The sequence below is a fragment of the Sphaeramia orbicularis genome, unplaced genomic scaffold, assembly GCF_902148855.1.
Source record: "Sphaeramia orbicularis unplaced genomic scaffold, fSphaOr1.1, whole genome shotgun sequence".
In the NCBI taxonomy this organism is placed as follows: Eukaryota; Metazoa; Chordata; class Actinopteri; order Kurtiformes; family Apogonidae; genus Sphaeramia; species Sphaeramia orbicularis.
Genome location: NW_021941589.1, coordinates 195,001 through 217,983, shown reverse-complemented (window position 1 = coordinate 217,983; position 22,983 = coordinate 195,001). Strand labels below are relative to the sequence as shown.

Here is a 22,983-nt window from a genome sequence, read left to right as displayed (position 1 = left end):
AACTTTTTTTGTGTTTCTTGGGACAATGTCTACAAAGTCTTTTCACAGTTTTTAGAAATTTTGATTTTAGGATGTTTTGCAAACTTTTGAAATATTACAAACGTGCCTTAACTTATAATGGTCCATATTTAGATGGTTTAGAACATGGAAATGGTTCCAGATATCAGTCTAGTTCCTATTGATCACTGATAGAAGTCATATATGGACTTTGGTTGAATTAGTTGAGTTCTCGTCCAGTGAAACTTCTATTGTTAAATAATCTGCATCCAGACCACAGGACTGGAACATAAACAGAACCAGGACTGGAACATAGAACAGTACCAGGACTGGAACATAAAACAGAACCAGGACTGGAACATAGAACAGAACCAGGACTGGAACATAGAACAGTACCAGGACTGGAACATAAAACAGAACCAGGACTGGAACATAGAACAGAACCAGGACTGGAACATAGAACAGAACCAGGACTGGAACACAGAACAGAACCAGGACTGGAACATAAAACAGAACCAGGACTGGAACATAGAACAGAACCAGGACTGGAACATAGAACAGAACCAGGACTGGAACATAAAACAGAACCAGGACTGGAACATAGAACAGAACCAGGACTGGAACACAGAACAGAACCAGGACTGGAACACAGAACAGAACCAGGACTGGAACATAAAACAGAACCAGGACTGGAACATAGAACAGAACCAGGACTGGAACATAGAACAGTACCAGGACTGGAACATAAAACAGAACCAGGACTGGAACATAGAACAGAACCAGGACTGGAACATAGAACAGTACCAGGACTGGAACATAAAACAGAACCAGGACTGGAACATAGAACAGAACCAGGACTGGAACACAGAACAGAACTAGGACTGGAACATAGAACAGAACCAGGACTGGAACATAGAACAGAACCAGGACTGGAACATAAAACAGAACCAGGACTGGAACATAGAACAGAACCAGGACTGGAACATAAACAGAACCAGGACTGGAACATAGAACAGTACCAGGACTGGAACATAGAACAGAACCAGGACTGGAACATAAAACAGAACCAGGACTGGAACATAGAACAGAACCAGGACTGGAACATAAACAGAACCAGGACTGGAACATAGAACAGAACCAGGACTGGAACACAGAACAGAACCAGGACTGGAACATAAACAGAACCAGGACTGGAACATAGAACAGAACCAGGACTGGAACATAAACAGAACCAGGACTGGAACATAGAACAGTACCAGGACTGGAACATAAAACAGAACCAGGACTGGAACATAAACAGAACCAGGACTGGAACATAGAACAGTACCAGGACTGGAACATAGAACAGAACCAGGACTGGAACATAAAACAGAACCAGGACTGGAACATAGAACAGTACCAGGACTGGAACATAAACAGAACCAGGACTGGAACATAGAACAGAACCAGGACTGGAACACAGAACAGAACCAGGACTGGAACATAGAACAGAACCAGGACTGGAACATAAACAGAACCAGGACTGGAACATAGAACAGTACCAGGACTGGAACATAAACAGAACCAGGACTGGAACATAGAACAGTACCAGGACTGGAACATAGAACAGAACCAGGACTGGAACATAAACAGAACCAGGACTGGAACATAGAACAGAACCAGGACTGGAACATAGAACAGAACCAGGACTGGAACATAGAACAGAACCTGACATCCTCACACATTCAGCTGGTTCTGATTCTTGCTAGAACATGACTCTGAGGTACAGGGACACTGGAACTATTTTGCTGTGTTTGGTAGAATTCTCCCCTGGGTCGCTCCACAGCCCCTGTTCGACTGCACACATAGGAAATCCATGAAATACAACAAAAAGAAACTCTGTCATCAGTGAAGGCTGCGCAAATAGAACTGCATAAAGCAATCAATCCCATAGAAAACTCTGATTATTGTGCATTTTTTTCCAATCAGGGACACAGTGGTCCGAAAGCAAACGCCTAAATGAACGGTTGGAAAAAGTCTTAAACATAGGCAGTAAATCAGAGCTCTGACCACAGAACACCTACGAGACAGAGCAACAACCTTGAGCTGGAGATGCTTGTATTATTAGGCCTCCTCCAGACATGTTATAAAACTCCAAACACACACAATAACCTGGATCTGATGGAAGGAAACCACTGGAACGTCTCCTGTAGATTTTGCTTTTTGCCGCAAATGTGCTGATTATATCTAGTTTAAATATGGATATGTGAATATATTTTTACTATATCACTATATAGGACAATATAGAATATTACATGTATTTATATTATATATGTGTTTTTGTTTTTCTGTTTTGGTTTTTTTAGTTTTTATTAATATCTGGTAGGATAAGTTGTAAATGGGTATTATCATATTAGTGTATACAGGAAAAAGGTTGTTGTTGTTCGTACAAAATAATAATTGCTATATAGTGATCATAAGGAATAGAAATCAGGTTTGTTCACTTTTATGTCATATTTCAAGGTGATATTTGTATCTCTGCCATGTCTGCATTTGAATAAATACCTAAAATATCAAAACAGTACTTTTTAATATCGATACAGCATCATGAAGTGAAATATTTTCTTACAATTTTGATTACTAGAAATTGCAGGCGACCCCACGTGCACTGTAAAAAAATAAATAAATAAAAAACATTTAAAAAAAGGTAATATTCTGGCAGCAGGGGTGCCGAAAAAATACTGTTAAATAATGGAAAATAACAATCTCATAAAAATACAGTAATTTTCCACAATTAAAATACAGTTTTTTGCCCTAACTTTACATGAGATTTTGCATATTTTTTTTGACTTTTTAATGTTTAATAAAGAATATTTACATGTATTAAAACAATCAAATTATCCGTAAATATATATATATATATATATATATATATATATATATATATATAATTTTCAATCAGACTCAGTTGTCCAATCCACTGATAAAAACTGTATTTGGACAGTTTATCAGTGCTTATACATGTTATACATTCACAAAAATAGATTTATTCAACATTTTTGTTGTGAAACCTCCTGTAATGACACAAGATATTTGTCAATTTACAAACAAGTCTGGTTCAGCTGACAGAACAAATACTTCTTTTACAGTTAACTGTCAGTAATTTTATCTGGTTTTAATTTTTTTTTTTTTTTTACAGTGTTAAACTTTAAATTAACAGTTTAATCTCATAAATAGAAAAGAAATGTTTGTGAAATTACGATACATTTGCAAATGTATTTTAACTGTATTTTTCTGTGAAAAAAGAAAACATTTCTTTAAAAAAAAATGGAAATTTTACGGTTATTCACAGTTACAGTTTTTTCATGTTATTTCACATTTGACATGTAAAATCAGTCTATTTTTGTCATTTCATTGATATTTTCTTGTATCTTTAAATACAGGAAAAATCTGTAAAATAAACAGTGAAAATTCTGTTAAATCACAGATGATTTTTTTACAGTGTGGGGTCCCGACTCCACGGTAGAAAACCACTCATGTTCAGGTGTTCAAGTTGAATGTGTTTGGTGACACAGCCAGCTGGAAACACCGCTCTTCTGCACAGTCTCTGACCCTCATTCAGCTTCATGGGTGTGTGTCAAAACATTTATTTCTCCCGGGAACATTTAGAGGGAATCATTTTTGGAAGCCGATCAACATGTCGGAATCTGACTGTGCCTCCAACCAGTAAATCATCCACCATTATGGTTTCTGGCAACAGGGAAACAACCCCAGTTCAAACGTCTTCATCTGTCCTTACAGTAACACAGTCAGCAAATAACCCAGCAAACGCGCCGTAAAGGTAATTAAAGAGCGATGGGCTTGGGAGGTGAAAGGTACATGCCTCCAAACACACCCCCCACCCCCCACCCCCCACCCCCCACTCCGCCCCTCCCAGATGAGTTATGGAGCTGCCGCCGTGGGCTGGAGGTCAGGGAAGCTAATGGTTTTGTCAGGGCTTGTCTGGGCTCCACACTCCCAACACACAACCTCCAGGCTGTCGACTGTGAAACACCACATACCGACAAAGAACCAGAGGGAACGGTGCGGATAAAGCAGGGCTGTCAAACATGCGGCCCAGGGGCCAAATCCGGCCCACCAAAGGGTTCAATCTGGCCCCTGGGATGAACTTGTGAAATGCAAAAATTACACTGAAAATATTAACAATCAAGGATGTTAAAAGAATTTAGGTCAATTAATTCTAAAGTGGATCCGAACAGTAAAATACTATCATAATAAACTATAAATAATGAAAACTGCAAATTTGTCTCTTTGTTTTACTGAAAAAAATGTAAAATTACACAAAAATGTTCACATTTACAGACTAGCCTTTAAAAAAAAAAAAAAGTGAATATCTGAAATGTCTTAAGAGAAGTATGTGGAATTGTAATAATATTCTGCCTGTTATTTAATGTTTGGTGTATTTGTAGATCCACTGTGATCTCTAAGTTGTGATTCACATGTAGAAATGATAAACTAAGGCATAATATTGTTAACATTGCACTTATTTTACTAAAGAATTTTCAGGTTGTTCATATTTGTTCATGTTATGTTCAAGTACAATTCGTAGATGTAAACATTTTAATTACGGATTTTAAGTATATTTTTGCGTGCATTGTAGGATATTTAAGCATATTTAAGTGTATTTTTGCGTGCATTGTAGGATTTTTGAGCATAATTAAGTGTATTTTTGCGTGCATTGTAGGATATTTAAGCATATTTAAGTGTATTTTTGCGTGCATTGTAGGATTTTTGAGCATAATTACGTGTATTTTTGTGTGCATTGTAGGATATTTAAGCATAATTAAGTGTATTTTTGCATGCATTGTAGGATTTTTGAGCATAATTAAGTGTATTTTTGCGTGCATTGTAGGATATTTAAGCATATTTAAGTGTATTTTTGCGTGCATTGTAGGATTTTTGAGCATAATTAAGTGTATTTTTGCGTGCATTGTAGGATTTTCTAGCATAATTAAGTGTATTTTTGCGTGCATTGTAGGATATTTAAGCATATTTAAGTGTATTTTTGCGTGCATTGTAGGATATTTAAGCATATTTAAGTGTATTTTTGCGTGCATTGTAGGATTTTTGAGCATAATTAAGTGTATTTTTGCGTGCATTGTAGGATTTTTGAGCATAATTAAGTGTATTTTTGCGTGCATTGTAGGATATTCAAGCATATTTAAGTGTATTTTTGCGTGCATTGTAGGATTTTTGAGCATAATTAAGTGTATTTTTGCGTGCATTGTAGGATATTTAAGCATATTTAAGTGTATTTTTGCGTGCATTGTAGGATTTTTGAGCATAATTAAGTGTATTTTTGCGTGCATTGTAGGATATTCAAGCATATTTAAGTGTATTTTTGCGTGCATTGTAGGATTTTTGAGCATAATTAAGTGTATTTTTGCGTGCATTGTAGGATATTTAAGCATATTTAAGTGTATTTTTGCGTGCATTGTAGGATTTTTGAGCATAATTAAGTGTATTTTTGCGTGCATTGTAGGATTTTCTAGCATAATTAAGTGTATTTTTGCGTGCATTGTAGGATTTTTGAGCATAATTAAGTGTATTTTTGCGTGCATTGTAGGATTTTCTAGCATAATTAAGTGTATTTTTGCGTGCATTGTAGGATATTTAAGCATATTTAAGTGTATTTTTGCGTGCATTGTAGGATATTTAAGCATATTTAAGTGTATTTTTGCGTGCATTGTAGGATTTTTGAGCATAATTAAGTGTATTTTTGCGTGCATTGTAGGATTTTTGAGCATAATTACGTGTATTTTTGTGTGCATTGTAGGATATTTAAGCATAATTAAGTGTATTTTTGCGTGCATTGTAGGATTTTTGAGCATAATTAAGTGTATTTTTGCGTGCATTGTAGGATATTTAAGCATATTTAAGTGTATTTTTGCGTGCATTGTAGGATTTTTGAGCATAATTACGTGTATTTTTGTGTGCATTGTAGGATATTTAAGCATAATTAAGTGTATTTTTGCGTGCATTGTAGGATTTTTGAGCATAATTAAGTGTATTTTTGCGTGCATTGTAGGATATTTAAGCATATTTAAGTGTATTTTTGCGTGCATTGTAGGATTTTTGAGCATAATTAAGTGTATTTTTGCGTGCATTGTAGGATTTTCTAGCATAATTAAGTGTATTTTTGCGTGCATTGTAGGATATTTAAGCATATTTAAGTGTATTTTTGCGTGCATTGTAGGATATTTAAGCATATTTAAGTGTATTTTTGCGTGCATTGTAGGATTTTTGAGCATAATTAAGTGTATTTTTGCGTGCATTGTAGGATTTTTGAGCATAATTAAGTGTATTTTTGCGTGCATTGTAGGATATTTAAGCATATTTAAGTGTATTTTTGCATGCATTGTAGGATTTTTGAGCATAATTACGTGTATTTTTGCGTGCATTGTAGGATATTTAAGCATATTTAAGTGTATTTTTGCATGCATTGTAGGATTTTTGAGCATAATTACGTGTATTTTTGTGTGCATTGTAGGATATTTAAGCATAATTAAGTGTATTTTTGCGTGCATTGTAGGATTTTTGAGCATAATTAAGTGTATTTTTGCGTGCATTGTAGGATATTTAAGCATATTTAAGTGTATTTTTGCGTGCATTGTAGGATTTTTGAGCATAATTACGTGTATTTTTGTGTGCATTGTAGGATATTTAAGCATAATTAAGTGTATTTTTGCGTGCATTGTAGGATATTTAAGCATATTTAAGTGTATTTTTCCGTGCATTGTAGGATTTTTGAGCATAATTAAGTGTATTTTTGCGTGCATTGTAGGATATTTAAGCATATTTAAGTGTATTTTTGCGTGCATTGTAGGATTTTTGAGCATAATTAAGTGTATTTTTGTGTGTATTGTAGGATATTTAAGTGTGTTTTTTATTTTATGGAATTTACTTTTTTCACTCAAAAGTTCTTATCCTATTATTTATATTATTTTACTGGTCCGGCCCACTTTAGATCATATTAGGCTGGATTTGGCCCCTGAACTAAAATGAGTTTGACACCCCTGGTATAAAGTCTGTACAACATCATATCAGGGCTTTTTCAGTCTCCGCCTCCAAACTGGACTGTAAAAAAAAATCTGTAATTTAACAGAATTTTTACCGATTATTTTACAGATTTTTCCTGTATTTTTAAGGAAAATATCAATGAAATTACAAAATAGGCTGTGATTTTGCGTGTCAAATGTAAAATAACACAAAAAAAACTGTAACTGTGAAAAACCAAAAAAATTCAATTTTTTAAAAGAAATTTTTTATTTTTTCACAGAAAAATACAGTTAAAATACATTTGCGAATGTATCGTAATTTCACATATATTTCTTTCTATTTATGAGATTAAACTGTTAATTTAAAGTTCAATACTGTTAAAAAAATAATAAAACCAGATAAAATTACTGACAATTAACCGTAACAGAAGTATTTGTTCTGTAAGTTTGACAAGACTTGTTTGTTAATTAACAAATATCTTGTGTAATTACAGGAGGTTTCACAACAAAAATGTTGAATAAGTGTGTTTTTGTGAATGTATAACATGTATAAGCACTGATAAACTGTCCAAATACAGTTTTTATCAGTGGATTGGACAACTGAGTCTCATTGAAAATTATTTATATATATATTTATAGGGAATTGGATTGTTTTAATACGTGTAAATATTCTTTATTAAACATTAAAAAGTCATAAAAATATGCAAAATCTCATGTAAAGTTAGGGCAAAAAACTGTATTTGAATTATGGAAAATTACCGTATTTTTATGAGATGGTTATTTTCCGTTATTTAACAGTATTTTTTTGGCACCCCTGCTGCCGGAATAATACCGTTTTGGTTTTTTTTGGTTTTTTTTACAGTGTGTGGAATGAACGACCCATGCACATCAGACCAAACCGACTCAGCCTCTGTTTGAAATCCATATTTTCTCTCAACTCACACATAATTATGTATAGAAATAAAAATAAATCTGTCCTAAAACATGTTAATAATTGTTTACTCAGTTAAACAGACACTAGTTCAGCCTGAAAACTGTCAGCCAAAGTAATCAAAACAAACCAAATGAATAAAAAATTTAACAAAAACAATAAGCAACAACAACAGAATAAGCCACAAACTGAACAAAATTGACAAAAAAATAATAAACCCATGCAGTTGGATCAGTGACAGTGGATGGACACACTGGGTTTATATACATTAAATAATGAATAAAATCTACGAAACTTAACAAAAAAAAATTACAAATAAATAAGTAACATGAAAAAATGAGTAAAAGCTTTACAATAATGGAGTAAAAAAAGAATAAAATAAGCTATAAAATTAACAAAAACAAATAAGTGAAATAAGAGAAAATATGCAAGAAAATTAAAAAAACAAACAAAGTAATCAAAACAAACAAAATGAATAAAAAAAATTAACAAAAATAATAAGCAACAACAACAGAATAAGCCACAAACTGAACAAAATTGACGAAAAAATAATAAACCCATGAAGTTGGATCACTGACAGTGGATGGACACACTGAGTTTATATGAATTAAATAATAAAATGAACAAAAATGAAAAGGAAAATCTACAAAATAATGAAGAACATGAACAAAATAAGCAAAAAATTAACTAATTAACCAGTTGTTGATTTTGGTCGGCGGTGGACGTTTGGGTCTTTAAGGGTTAAAATACTGAAACATTTAGTTTTACAATGTTAACAAAATAAACCCTGAAGACAAAAAAAAGTACATCGCAATAAAGATAATTATTACAACTCATTAATTATCTATAGAAATCAAAATGAATCTGTCCTAAAACATGTAAATAAAGGTTTACTCAGAAAAACAGACACTAGTTCAGCCTGAAAACTGACTCAACAAATAAAAGTTGGAGTTTTTTTGTCGGTTTCATGTGTAAATCAGCCTCCAGTGTTGGTGTTAAATAAATCCGTATCCTCTGTTCGCGCCTCTAAGTTTAATTAAGTGGAAACATTGCGAGGTTTAATCGTTCCTGCCGTTGTGAAAAGTTCATTTATCCACCGAGCGTCTGGATGATGGTTCACAGCTGTGGACCAGTCAATACGACGGCGTACGAGGGCCACGTACCAAAATAAAAACACCTGTCGTTACCCGAATAAAGAGGAAAAATATCGGAATAAAACACAGAAAATTCTGAGAATTAAAGTCGAATATGATAAGAATAAAGTCGTAGTTTAAAAAAAAAAACAAAACAAAACTGCATAATATAATGAAAATAATGGTGTACTTGTATGAGATTAAAGTCGTAATATTTAGAGAATTTTTTTTTTCTTGCATATTTATTTATTATTTTGGGAATTTTCTTATTTGTTTTTGTTAATTTTGTTGCTTATTTTATTCTTTTTTTTTTTTTTTTTACTTCATTCCAGTAAAGTTTTTGCTCATTTTTTCATGTTATTTATTCATTTGTAAAGATTTTTTGTTCAGTTTTGTAGATTTTATTCATTATTTCATATATACATAAACCCAGTGTGTCCATCCACTGTCACTGATCCAACTCCATGGGTTTTACTGGTGAATCAACGCTGTAGAAGATGACGGTGTTTCCATGGTAACTACAGAGCCTCTGAGCCATATCTGATGACCATGAAAAGATGAAGAACTGTATTTCACACCGATTACACTTTTACTTCATATTTCATGTTTTTTTGGTGAAGTTTTTCTGTATTTTTCAAGGATTTTGCTCATTTTACACAGATTTTACAAGTTTTCATACATTTTCTTCAATAAATATTTGAGGTAAAACTGTATTTTACACCAATTATTTCCATGTATTGATAGGATTAGTGGATCAGCAGGTATTAAACAGTTTAGATCAGGGGATGGTTTTAGTTTTTGAGGGTTATCAGACTAAACACAGGGTTCAGGATGTTATGAAACAATGAACTCTGCTCATTTTGAAGTATTTTGTTCATTTTATTCTAACTTTAGAAGAATTTGTTCACTTTTACTTCATATTTCAAGGTTTTTTGGTGAAGTTTTTCCTTATTTTTCAAGGATTTTGCTCATTTTTCACTCATTTTACAAGTTTTCACACATTTTCTCCAATAAATATTTGAGGTAAAACTGCATTTTACACCAATTATTTCCATGTATTGATAGGATTAGTGGATCAGCAGGTATTAAACAGTTTAGATCAGGAGATGGTTTTGGTTTTTGTGGGTTATCACACTAAATACAGGGTTCTGGACGTTATGAAACAATGAACTCTGCTCATTTTTTCAAATATTTTACTCATTTTCTTCTCACTTTAGAAGAATTTGTTCACTTTTACATCATATTTCAAGGTTTTTTGGTTAACTTTTCCTTATTTTTCAAGTATTTTGCTCATTTTTCACTCATTTTACAAGTTTTTGTCCATTTTCTCCAATGAATATTTGAGGTAAAACTGCATTTTACACCAATTTTTTCCATGGATTGATAGGATTAGTGGATCAACAGGTATTTGGTATGATGAACTCTGCTCATTTTTCAAGAGGTTTGCTCATTTTATTCTCACTTTTCACTTTTATGTCATATTTCAACATTTTTTGGTTATGTTTTTCCTTATTTTTCACTTATTTTGCTAATTTTACAAGTCTCTGCACATTTTCTCCTATGGACAATTGATGTAAAACTGTATTTTACGCCAATTATTTACATGTATTGATAAGATTAGAGGATCAACAGGTATTAAACAGTTTAGATCAGCAGATGGTTTAGATTTTTGAGGGTTAACACAGTACATACAGGGTTCAGGATGTTACGATACAATGAACTCTGCTCATTTTTCAAGTATTTTTGCTCATTTTCTTCTCACTTTAGAAGAATTGGTTCACCTTTACATTATAGTTCAAGGTTTTTTTGGTTACAATTTTCCTCATTTTTCAAGTATTTTGCTCATTTTGCACTTATTTTACAAGTTTTTACATTTTCTCCTATGAATAATTGAGGTAAAACTGCATTTTCCACCACTTATTTCCAGGTATTAAACAGTTCCATCAGTAGGTGTTTGGGTCTTTATGGGTTACGCTGCTCCAGTTCTTCTGTCCATACCATGCGGTGTTAATTGATACCAGTTTGGTTGCATCTTTGGTTCAGAACATGCCTGTGTAATGACCACCTCCTGCTGAGTCAGCGGCGTCTCCTGCACAAACTCCTCTGGATTCTCAAGACGAACGAGCAGCAGCAAGAATCCATAAAGTGGACGACATACGGGGCCCGTTTGAGTGGAGAGGGCACCCGTTTGATTACAAGCCCCTTTAAAAACGCAGATGGTGGTCCTCTGGAGGCCATAAACCAGCAGCAGCAGCAGCAGCAGCAGCAGAGCGGCCACAGCCTAAACATTCCTCTGGAATAAACAGGCTTTCCCTGCACCTCTGTTTGGAAACCACCTCACCCTGACCTCAAGGATTCTCCCAAAAAAACGGAAAAAAATGCAACAAAATGACCCTGTTTTTAAGTCAAATAACGTAGTAAAAACCCCTAATAATAAATATCATTACATTGCATTGGTTAGTTTGGTTTAAATATTGATCTTTGTTTCCAAAATGCCTCTGAGATGGTTTGGACTGAATTTCTCTCAACATTGATTTTGCTTTTTGTTTTGTTTTTTTAACCATGACTACGATTTTAAATGTTCTTCCTCTAAATTTCTAAAATATTTTTCATGCTCTGACTCTAAATAATAATTTTTTACTTCAACTAACCATCTACTTTCATCACATCTCACTGAGGAAGAAAAATCTAACATTAAACTTTAAGGAAATTTGATTTGTTTTTATCTCAGATCATCATGAGCAGGACATTTACAGCTGTAGACATAAGGTGTCCCAATATTTATGTCCATATAGTTTATAAACATTCACATGGTTTTATGGTAAATATTTCAGTACTAACTGAAATTTCTGAAACTAATGAAATGACGAAAACTAGAATTGAAAAAACATTTTCATTTACTGAAATAAATTAAATCTATAATTAAAAGAAAAAAAAACGATAACTAACTGAAACTGTATTGTGTGTTTACAAACTAAAATGTATAAAAATTAGGGATAAAATTCCCTTTGTTTTCGTCTTTGTCGATGTTGGATTGATACGAAATCAATTTATTTTGCTCTAGTAATTATAGCTAGTAGCACCATGTGACACTTCACAGTCCGTCACTTGTGGTTTCCAGTCGTCTTCTGGTCCCCACTCTACCTGGAAACATGGAGACTAAAGTTGGGAGAAAGCAGCAGAGTCCTGTCTGGGATTTATTTGAATACGACGACAGAGAAGAAGAGAAAAGATACGACTAAACTAAAATTAATACTAAAACTAAACTAAAACTAAGCATTTAAAAGAAAATGAAAACTAATAAAAACTAGCAAACCTGCACTAAAAACGAATTAAAACGAACTGAATTAGAGAAAAAAAGAGTCAAAACTAAATAAAACTAAACTATAATGAACAAAACTATTAGAACCTTGGAACATACACGTGGAAAGCTTATAATGCGTACAGATAACACGCCAGTTAAAAGTGACATGTATACAGGGTGGGGAAGCAAAATGTACAATGAACATTTAGTTGTTTTTGCTCAGCAGGCACTACGTCAGTTGTTTTGAACCCAAACATATACTGATGTCATAATCATACCTAACACTATTATCCATACCTTTTCAGAAACTTTTGTCCATATGAGTAATCAGGAAAGCAAACGTCAAAGAGTGTGTGATTTGCTGAATGCACTCGTCACACCAAAGGAGATTTCCAAAATAGTTGGAGTGTCCATAAAGACTGTTTATAATGGAAAGAAGAGAATGACTATGAGCAAAACTATTACCAGAAAGTCTGGAAGATACTATTAAAGAAGAATGGGAGAAGTTGTCACCCCAATATTTGAGGAACACTTGCGCAAGTTTCAGGAAGCGTGTGAAGGCAGTTATTGAGAAAGAAGGAGGACACAGAATAAAAACATTTTCTATTATGGACATTTTCTTGTGGCAAATAAATTCTCATGACTTTCAATAAACTAATTGGTCATACACTGTCTTTCAATCCCTGCCTCAAAATATTGTACATTTTGCTTCCCCACCCTGTATTTACGCAAGTCAGGATATCACGTTGCACAAAAATGTTGAGAGAAATTAAGTCAAACCATCTCTGGTGCATTTTACAAGCAAAAATAACAATTTAACCCAGACTAACCAATGCAATGATATTTATCCCATAATATAAAACTACAAAAGCACTCGGAGAGCGCAGACCTCCGCCACGGCAGATCAGTGGACCCCCGTGCCCCCCCATCACCACCACCAAAACTGAATCATTTGTTCCTTGTGCCAGTATCAACATTTCCTGAAATTTTCATCCAAATCCATCCATAACTTGTTGTGTTATCTTGCACACAGACAGACAGACAGACAAACCAACGCCAGCAAAAACAGAACCTCCTTGGCAGAGATAACTATATTCTGACATTAGTCCTTATTGTTTTGTATCCCAGACCCCTGTTAGAAAACAAACACCAACACGTCCACATACTTTTGTCCACATAGTGTACGTATCTTTGTTTAATCCTTCAACATTAGTTGCGACGGTGAGATGTTTTCCGCAGATAGTTTCCCATGCACATCATCCTCTTTGAAGGCACTTCCTCCTGCGTTGGCTGACATTATCTTTATGGTAACCAGCTGGTGACCTGCTTTAGCTCAACTTATCAGCAGTCAGAGGTTTCAAAGACAAACTGCAAAAGCAGAAGAAGCCAGAATCTGCATTAAAACCTGTCAGAAACACAGACGGCTGCATGGAAAAGGATGGTTTGGAGGAGGGAGCCCCAGGTCTGGGGTTAGATCTTCATGTAGTTCAGTCTGATACTCAGGAAGGACTGAACTGGACCATGGAATCCTTTAACCCATGGATGTCAAACTCATTTTAGTTCAGTTCCATATTCAGCTACATTTGATCTGCAGTGGGCCGAACCAGTAAAATAATAACAGAATAATATATAAATAATGACAACTCCAAATTTTTGTCTTTGTTTTAGTGTAAAAAAAACCCCATTAAATTATGAAAATTCTTACTTTTAGAAACTACCAAAAAAAAAAAAAAAAAAACCTGAAAAAACAGAAATTTAAATTAAAAAAACATAAGAAAATTTAGTGCAATTTTAACAATATTAGTCCTTAACTTATCATTTCTCCATGTGCATTATGGATCGGATCTACAAAGACACTAAACAGTGAGGAACAGGAAGAAAAGAGTTAAACTTGTGCTGAATTTTCTTTGGACATTTCATGTTGCTCATATTTGTTCAGATTATTCATATTTTAGTGTTACAGGATAGTTTGTAAATGTAAACATTTTCATATTTTGATGTTATTTTTCGCACTAAAAGAACAAAAAATTAAGTTGTTAATTCTACTTTTTTTTGCTTAATTCAAGATTTTATTTTTTTTTTACTTAATTGAAGATTTTTTTTGGCTTAATTCAAGATTTTTTTTTGCTAAATTTGAGATTTTTTTTGGCTTAATTGAAGATTCTTTTATTTAATTGAAGGTTTTTTTTTTTTTTGCTTAATTGAACTTTTTTTTTTTACTTAATTGAAGTTTTTTTTTTTTTTGGCTTAATTCAAGATTTTTTCCTGAATTCAAGCTAAATTTTTTTTTGCTTAATTCAATTCAAGACTGTGGAATTTTTACACTTGGCAAAAACATCCTAGGGGCTGAACTGGACCCTTTGGCGGGCCGCTTTGGCCCCCGGGCCACATGTTTGACTCCCCTGCTTTAACCCATAAAGACCCAGTACTACTTTAATGGCAGTCCTCAAATGATTTACTTTCTCTATTGTAAACTTTTCGTTAGTGGTTTATCACCATTTGTTCTAATATTACGCTCAGTATTTTGCATTCTTCAGTGAAAATCGGGTATTTTCCTGCATTTAATTCACTGATCATGATTGACGTCCATAAAAGCTCAAATTAAAATTGAGGGTCACTAGCGGCGTTGTACCCATGGTGCCACTGTGTATGAAAAGTGCCTTTACATTATTGTAAGTGAACGCAGCCAGAGCAGCAGCAATTTTGTAAAAAACTGTCATGATGTTATTTGTTCCCAGTATTTGGGAGTGGATATTTAAGGAATATTTTCAAGACACAATTATGCTTTTAGGCAGTTTGTTTATTTCAGTAGCATCAGTTTATAGTATATGCAGGTAAATACTGCCTATTTGCATTCATCAACAAAACTGTTTATAGAGTTAAGTATAAGTAAATTTTATAGAAATAATTAGACAGATTTGTTAGTTTACAATTTCAGGTTTTCCAAACTGTTTCTATTAATTAGCATCATTTTTGCTTTTAACAGTGATTCACTGACATAGTGATTTGTCATATATAGACTGCTGCAGTGTTAATGCTTCAGTTGTTTCAGTGAAGCTGTGTGGTGTGTCTGTTATTGACTTTCTAATGCCTGTCCCATTAGTTCAGCTGTTTTGTGGCGTGCCTGTCCCCTGCACCTCTCAGGCTGATGAACACCTGTTAGTGTTTCTATTACTGGATACTCTGTCAGGTACATGGAAGACCCAAGGTGGAGATTATGGACACAACTAACATCTAATAGTGGGGGGGGGGGGGGGGGGGGGCTTAACATCAAATACCACATTAGCCCTGATTTTCTGACGCTACAAGATGTTCTAAGCACTCCTGTGTCATTTTTTTTGACATTTTCATCCAAAACCGCCCCCCCTCACCCCAAAAATTACTTTTTTAACTCTGAAAATCCCATCTTTCCCAGCTTCTCCACTCTTTTGTCCAGTGCAGTGTCTAAATATGTTCATGATGGGCCAGTTAAGGATCTTGTCAGTGCCGTATTGTATCATAAGAGTACTTTGTACCATGAACAGTCTAATGTCAAGGTCATGTTGGAGGTTAAAGGTCACCAAAATGCCTAGTTTTTTCAAAAATTCATACCATTCTGACATTTGATCAAATCTGTCCTCAGTTCTGTCCCTCTGGTTTCCTGGTGGGACCCCCCAGGCCTTTGGCCCTTTACAGACACATTACAGACTAAATATTCAAACATGGACAGAACATTTGAATTTACCACCATTAGTGTGGAAGGAAACACTGGCACACATTTAGGAGGGAATCACTAACACTTCATTCATTCATTCATTTTCTGAACCTGCTTTATCTTCACTAGGTCACTGGAGCCTATCCCAGCTACTTATGGACGAAGGTGGGGTTCACCCTGGACATGTGACCAGTTCATCACAGACTAAACATACAGAGACAAACACACTGTCACATTCACACCTATGGGTGATTTAGATTAACCAGTTAACCTATCAGAGCATGTGTTTGGATGGTGGGAGGAGCCAAAAGACCAGAGAGAACCCACACAGACGTGAGGAGAAACTCCACACAGAAAGGTCCCACCCCCATGGACTAAAGGTCCCACCCCCATGGACTAAAGGTCCCACCCCCATGGACTAAAGGTCCCATCCCCATGGACTAAAGGTCCCACCCCCATGGACTAAAGGTCCCACCCCCATGGACTGGTGTTGGAATGGAACCCAGGACCTTCTGTCTGTGAGGCTCCAGGTCTATCCACTGCACCACCCACAACAGGACATATACATGTAAATGTCACAGTCTGTGAAAGTACTGTTTGTTCTTTTTCACATGTCTATAACAGATAATACATGAGTAAATAGTTCTGTTGAATGTGTCTTATTGAATGTCAGTTGTTTGTGGTCAGTAGATGTGTTCTGAGGAGAGAACCTGAGCCCAACATTTGGAAGAACCCACATTAACAGCTGAATTCCATCAAATATGCATTTGGACCATTTGGGTGACCTTTGACCTATAATTTGACCTTGACTCTACACCTTTTATAGTGCAAAGTACTCTGAAGACATGACATGTCTGACAAAAAACATTTAAGGTCCAGCATGAGCAGACTGTTACACTGTACTTTATCAAAAGTGAAGAAAGTTCATATTTTCAGGGTTGAAAAAGTAATTTTCGGGGGGGGGGGGGGGGTTGGGCTTGATTTGAAATTTTCTCACATTTTTGTATTCCCAAGACATGGGAGCATTAGAAAGTCTGGGCTAAAGTTGAATCTGAAAACTTTCCTGAAATAAGCCCCCCAGACTAATATCTTCTATCGTCCAGCGGCAGTGAACGGCAGCCTTCACATTTTGCATCGTCTGCTCGCACTAGAAATGTCATGAACGGCAGCATAAAGACTGATGAAAATGGAGTATGGCGGCAGGGATGAAGAACTGAAAGTAGAGAGAGGCTAAAACGGCCCAGCGTACCTCACAACAGTTGAATACGGACATAAAATTGTGCCCAGTAGCTGCTCACGTTTTTCCTTATTTTTCAAGTATTTCGCTCATTTTGCAAGTTTCCGTACATTTTCTCCGATGGATAACTGGTGTAAAACTGTATTTTACACCAATTATTTCCATGTATTACACTGGTCTACAATGTTTTAGAAATGATTTGCTTCAGAGGTTAAATGTGCTAAATGTTCCGTATTTTAATAAGATTAGTTGGAAAATAAATGACAAAAGTGCCAGTTTGCTGATGTTTTCAAGGTATATGATTAAGTGTTATTACACACATATATGTGGGTTTATGTACATTTATAGAATAGTTTTATAAATCTAACACTAAATAGAACCTGTAAAGTGAATGTATTCTAATGTGCAGACAGTGTTTTGAAGTAGATCTTGTAGCTCTGACACAAATATTCCTTTTGAGTCAAACCCATTCTCTCGTTAATTCTTGAATTTCACATTTTGACCCAAGGCTGGATCTTGGAAAGTTCAGCCAACCAGCATTTTTGACTTGATTTTTCTTTATCAGTGACTCTGATGTGGTAAAATGTCATTACTTTTATTCTGGAAGCATTTTCCTTGTAGACCAGTGTTACTAGGATTAGTGGATCAACAGGTATTAAACAGTTTAGGTCAGCAGATGTTTTGGGTCTTTAAGGGTTAAATCCACTACATTTGTCTAACTTCAGATCCTTTCTAGATAAACATGTGACTCCACAGATAAAGCAAAACTTATAAGATACAAACAAAATATCATAATATCAGAGGTTAAGCCAGTTATTTGTGTTTTACTTGCTCACATTTCAGCAAACAGACTTTTTTTTTCTGTAAACTCACACTCACACAAAGCTCAAATCATCCAATAAATCACAGAAAATCTCGTTTTTGTACCAGAATGTCATTTTTTCTTCCAACGTAGAATCATGTTTCAGTCACAGGAACAAACAACAGCTTCTACTTCTGACTTTTGCTGTTAACGTTTCTCTCTTTTTACCATTACGTTGTATTTTTGACATTGTTATCTCGGTACTTTTACTCTTAAAACGTCTTCCAGGACCTGTAAACCTGGTATCTGTGGTAGAGTTATGACAATAATAAACACACACATCGTCTGTTTTAATTATTAATCACCCAGAATGAAACCCACGTCACTAAACAGAAGAATTGTAAATGTGTAAAAGCAGGATTCAGGTTTGTGGTCCACAGTCCACATATGGAGACTGAGTCGGATGCGTTGGAGTAAAAAAGGAGGACGAGGTCTGTGATGATGAGTGTGTGTGTGTGTGTGTGTTGGTGTAAATCTACAGCCTGTTACAAATACTGCAGATAACGGTGTTTTATGACACATCAGCGTGCAGCATAAGCTCCTTAGTCTGTGTTTATGCAGAAGGAAGATACAGACAGATGTGAATTCAGGGGTTTCACAGGAGATATGAAGGGTTTAGTGGATGTTTGTGGGTTTGGTGCAGATGTTACAGCTTCAGAAAATGTTGTTATCAGTGATTTTAACCCATAAAGACCCAAACAAACACCGGCGACCAAAATCATTTACTGAAATACAGTTCTTCATCTTTTCACGGTCATCAGATATGACCCATTTGGATGTTCAGAGGCTCCGTAGTTACCGTGGAAACACCGTCATCTTCTACAACATCGATTCACCAGTAAAACCCATGGAGTTGGATCAGTGACAGTGGATGGACACACTGGGTTTAGGCTCAGTTAATGAGAGATTTTACTGAAAAAGTCACTTTTTCTTCAGTTTTCTCTGTTTTTGATATAATAACCCTCAACTTTAACCTGAGTTACTGAACAGCTACATGATCAGTAAAATCTACAGGGTGGGGAAGCAAAATGTACAATCAACATTTAGTTGTTTTTTCTCAGCAGGCACTACGTCAGTTGTTTTGAAACCAAACATATACTGATGTCATAATCATACCTAACACTATTATCCATACCTTTTCAGAAACTTTTGCCCATATGAGTAATCAGGAAAGCAAACGTCAAAGAGTGTGTGATTTGCTGAATGCACTCGTCACACCAAAGGAGATTTCAAAAATAGTTGGAGTGTCCATAAAGACTGTTTATAATGGAAAGAAGAGAATGACTATGAGCAGAACTATTACCAGAAAGTCTGGAAGATACTATTAAAGAAGAATGGGAGAAGTTGTCACCTGAATATTTGAGGAACACTTGTGCAAGTTTCAGGAAGCGTGTGAAGGCAGTTATTGAGAAAGAAGGAGGACACATAGAATAAAAACATTTTCTATTATGTACATTTTCTTGTGGCAAATAAATTCTCATGACTTTCAATAAACTAACTGGTCATACACTGTCTTTCAATCCCTGCCTCAAAATATTGTACATTTTGCTTCCCCACCCTATATACAGGAAAACAGATGATTTACACTGAAAAAATGTGAGGAAACTAATATAATAAATAGAGGTAAATCACTTATGAAAGGTTAAAAATAGTTCCAGGTCTCTAAGGGTTAATTAAACAACTTGCATAGTCTTTACATTCTCAAGAAACTCTTTTTTTCATTTTACTCCAGCAAAAGGAAATTTCAGTTGAATTTTGACGTTTCAGTGAAAATTCTGATTAAAAATGTTGGACTTCCTCTGAAATTTGGCTCAGTTTTAGCAATATTTACTTTAAATATGTCTTTATCTGTGATTTTAAACCCATGGAGTTGACAATGTTAATGATTTATTTCACAACAAAAGTCTTTTTTTTTTTTTTTTCCAGTTTTCTAGGATTTAATAAGCTATATATTTATTCTGAGCAATTAAAAAAAAAACGCACTGTCAAAAGTAACTGAAATGTAGGAAAATAGCAGATTTACACTGAAATATGCAAAGGATGGAATAATAAATGGTGATGAATCACTTAGGAAAGGTTAAATGTTATGTTCAGTTAATGAGAGATTTTACTGAAAAAGTCGCTTTTTCTTCAGTTTTCTTTGTTTTTTTATATAATAACTTCAACTTTAATCGGAGCTTTAATGAACATCCACATGATCAGTGAATTAAATATAAGAAAATACATGATTGACACTGAAAACACTTAAAACACAAAGGAGAATCTTCTAATAAATGGTGCTGAATCTCATTCTAAAGGTCAAACTGAGACTGTCTGTGGGTCTTTTCTGGCTTCATGTGCAGTATTTGTGCAGTATTTACCTCTTTTCTGTGCAGTATTTGTGCAGTATTTACCTCTTTTCTGGCTTCATGTGCAGTATTTGTGCAGTATTTACCTCTTTTCTGGCTTCATGTGCAGTATTTGTGCAGTATTTACCTCTTTTCTGTGCAGTATTTGTGCAGTATTTACCTCTTTTCTGGCTTCATGTGCAGTATTTGTGCAGTATTTACCTCTTTTCTGGCTTCATGTGCAGTATTTGTGCAGTATTTACCTCTTTTCTGGCTTCATGTGCAGTATTTGTGCAGTATTTGCCTCTTTTCTGTGCAGTATTTGTGCAGTATTTACCTCTTTTCTGGCTTCATGTGCAGTATTTGTGCAGTATTTACCTCTTTTCTGGCTTCATGTGCAGTATTTGTGCAGTATTTGCCTCTTTTCTGTGCAGTATTTGTGCAGTATTTGCCTCTTCATGTGCAGTACTTGTGCAGTATTTGTGCAGTATTTGCCTCTTTTCTGTGCAGTATTTGTGCAGTATTTACCTCTTTTCTGGCTTCATGTGCAGTATTTGTGCAGTATTTACCTCTTTTCTGGCTTCATGTGCAGTATTTGTGCAGTATTTGCCTCTTTTCTGTGCAGTATTTGTGCAGTATTTGCCTCTTCATGTGCAGTACTTGTGCAGTATTTGTGCAGTATTTGCCTCTTTTCTGTGCAGTATTTGTGCAGTATTTGCCTCTTCATGTGCAGTACTTGTGCAGTATTTGTGCAGTATTTGCCTCTTCATGTGCAGTACTTGTGCAGTACTTGTGCAGTATTTGTGCAGTATTTGCCTCTTTTCTGTGCAGTACTTGTGCAGTATTTGTGCAGTATTTGCCTCTTTTCTGGGTTCATGTGCAGTATTTGTGCAGTATTTGCCTCTTCATGTGCAGTATTTGTGCAGTATTTGCCTCTTTTCTGTGCAGTATTTGTGCAGTACTTGTGCAGTATTTGTGCAGTATTTCCCTCTTCATGTGCAGTATTTGTGCAGTATTTGTGCAGTATTTGCCTCTTTTCTGTGCAGTATTTGTGCAGTACTTGCACAGTACTTGTGCAGTATTTGTGCAGTATTTCCCTCTTCATGTGCACTATTTGAGCAGTATTTGTGCAGTATTTGCGCAGTATTTCCCTCTTTTCTGTGCAGTACTTGTGCAGTATTTGTGCAGTACTTGTGCAGTGTTTGTGCAGTATTTCCCTCTTTTCTGTGCAGTATTTGTGCAGTACTTGTGCAGTGTTTGTGCAGTATTTCCCTCTTTTCTGTGCAGTACTTGTGCAGTATTTTTTTGCAGTATTTGCACAGTATTTCCCTCTTTTCTGTGCAGTACTTGTGCAGTATTTGTGCAGCACTTGTGCAGTATTTCCCTCTTTTCTGTGCAGTACTTGTGCAGTATTTGTGCAGCACTTGTGCAGTATTTCCCTCTTTTCTGTGCAGTACTTGTGCAGTATTTGTGCAGTATTTGCGCAGTATTTCCCTCTTTTCTGTGCAGTACTTGTGCAGTATTTGTGCAGTACTTGTGCAGTGTTTGTGCAGTATTTCCCTCTTTTCTGTGCAGTACTTGTGCAGTATTTTTTTTGCAGTGTTTGTGCAGTATTTCCCTCTTTTCTGTGCAGTACTTGTGCAGTATTTTTTTTGCAGTGTTTGTGCAGTATTTCCCTCTTTTCTGTGCAGTACTTGTGCAGTATTTTTTTTGCAGTGTTTGTGCAGTATTTCCCTCTCAGGTGTGAAGTGCAGGTCCAAAGTTGCGTAAATTGACCCTACAGGTCCAGGTATGTGAGATGCGTAAGTGTGCGGGGTGTGGTGCGTGTGCGTGTGCGTGCGTGCGCGTGCACTCACTCCTCCCTCGCTCCTTCATGAAGCTGATCAGCTCTTTGTAGTACTTGGCTTCGTCCTCGTACGGCTGCGCCTCCACGGTGACGTTCATCTCCTGCTTCAGCTGCAGGTAGATCCCCTCGGACAGGAAGTAGTGCGGCCGGTCGTCGTGCCTCCGGTCGTGGAAGATGACCACGGCGCGGGACGTCCAGTTGAAGTGCGTGTGCAGGATGTTGGCGAAGTCCCCCAGTTTGGTGGTGGACGGGCCGCTGCGCACGATGGTCCGGTACTCCTCGCGCCGGTCGAAGCCGTACGCGTGCCCCCCGGCCGTGATCAGCGGCAGCTTCCAGTGGGACGCGAACCGGCCCACGGAGGCCAGCGGGTACACGCACCCGGGTCCGAAGAACGCGTCCGGCTGGATGTACAGCTTGGCGTCCACGGCCACCACTTGCGCGCGGCTCTCTGCGCACGAACCGGCCACGGGATCCTCGGTGCTGAAGTTGAGGATGTTGACGGTGCGTCCGAGCAGCAGCCCGTGCTTACCGTGCAGGTCCTCGTGCGCCATGAGGATGGCCGGGAAGACGCGCGGCAGAGCCCACGGGTACTTGTGCGGGTTGTCTGGGAGCATC

General features: G+C 36.0%; 1 pseudogene; it reads right to left on the bottom strand.

The window, feature by feature from the left end:
- Positions 1 to 22,983, bottom strand: part of LOC115416305 (atrial natriuretic peptide receptor 2-like) — a 120,692-nt pseudogene that overhangs the window by 97,252 nt on the left and 457 nt on the right.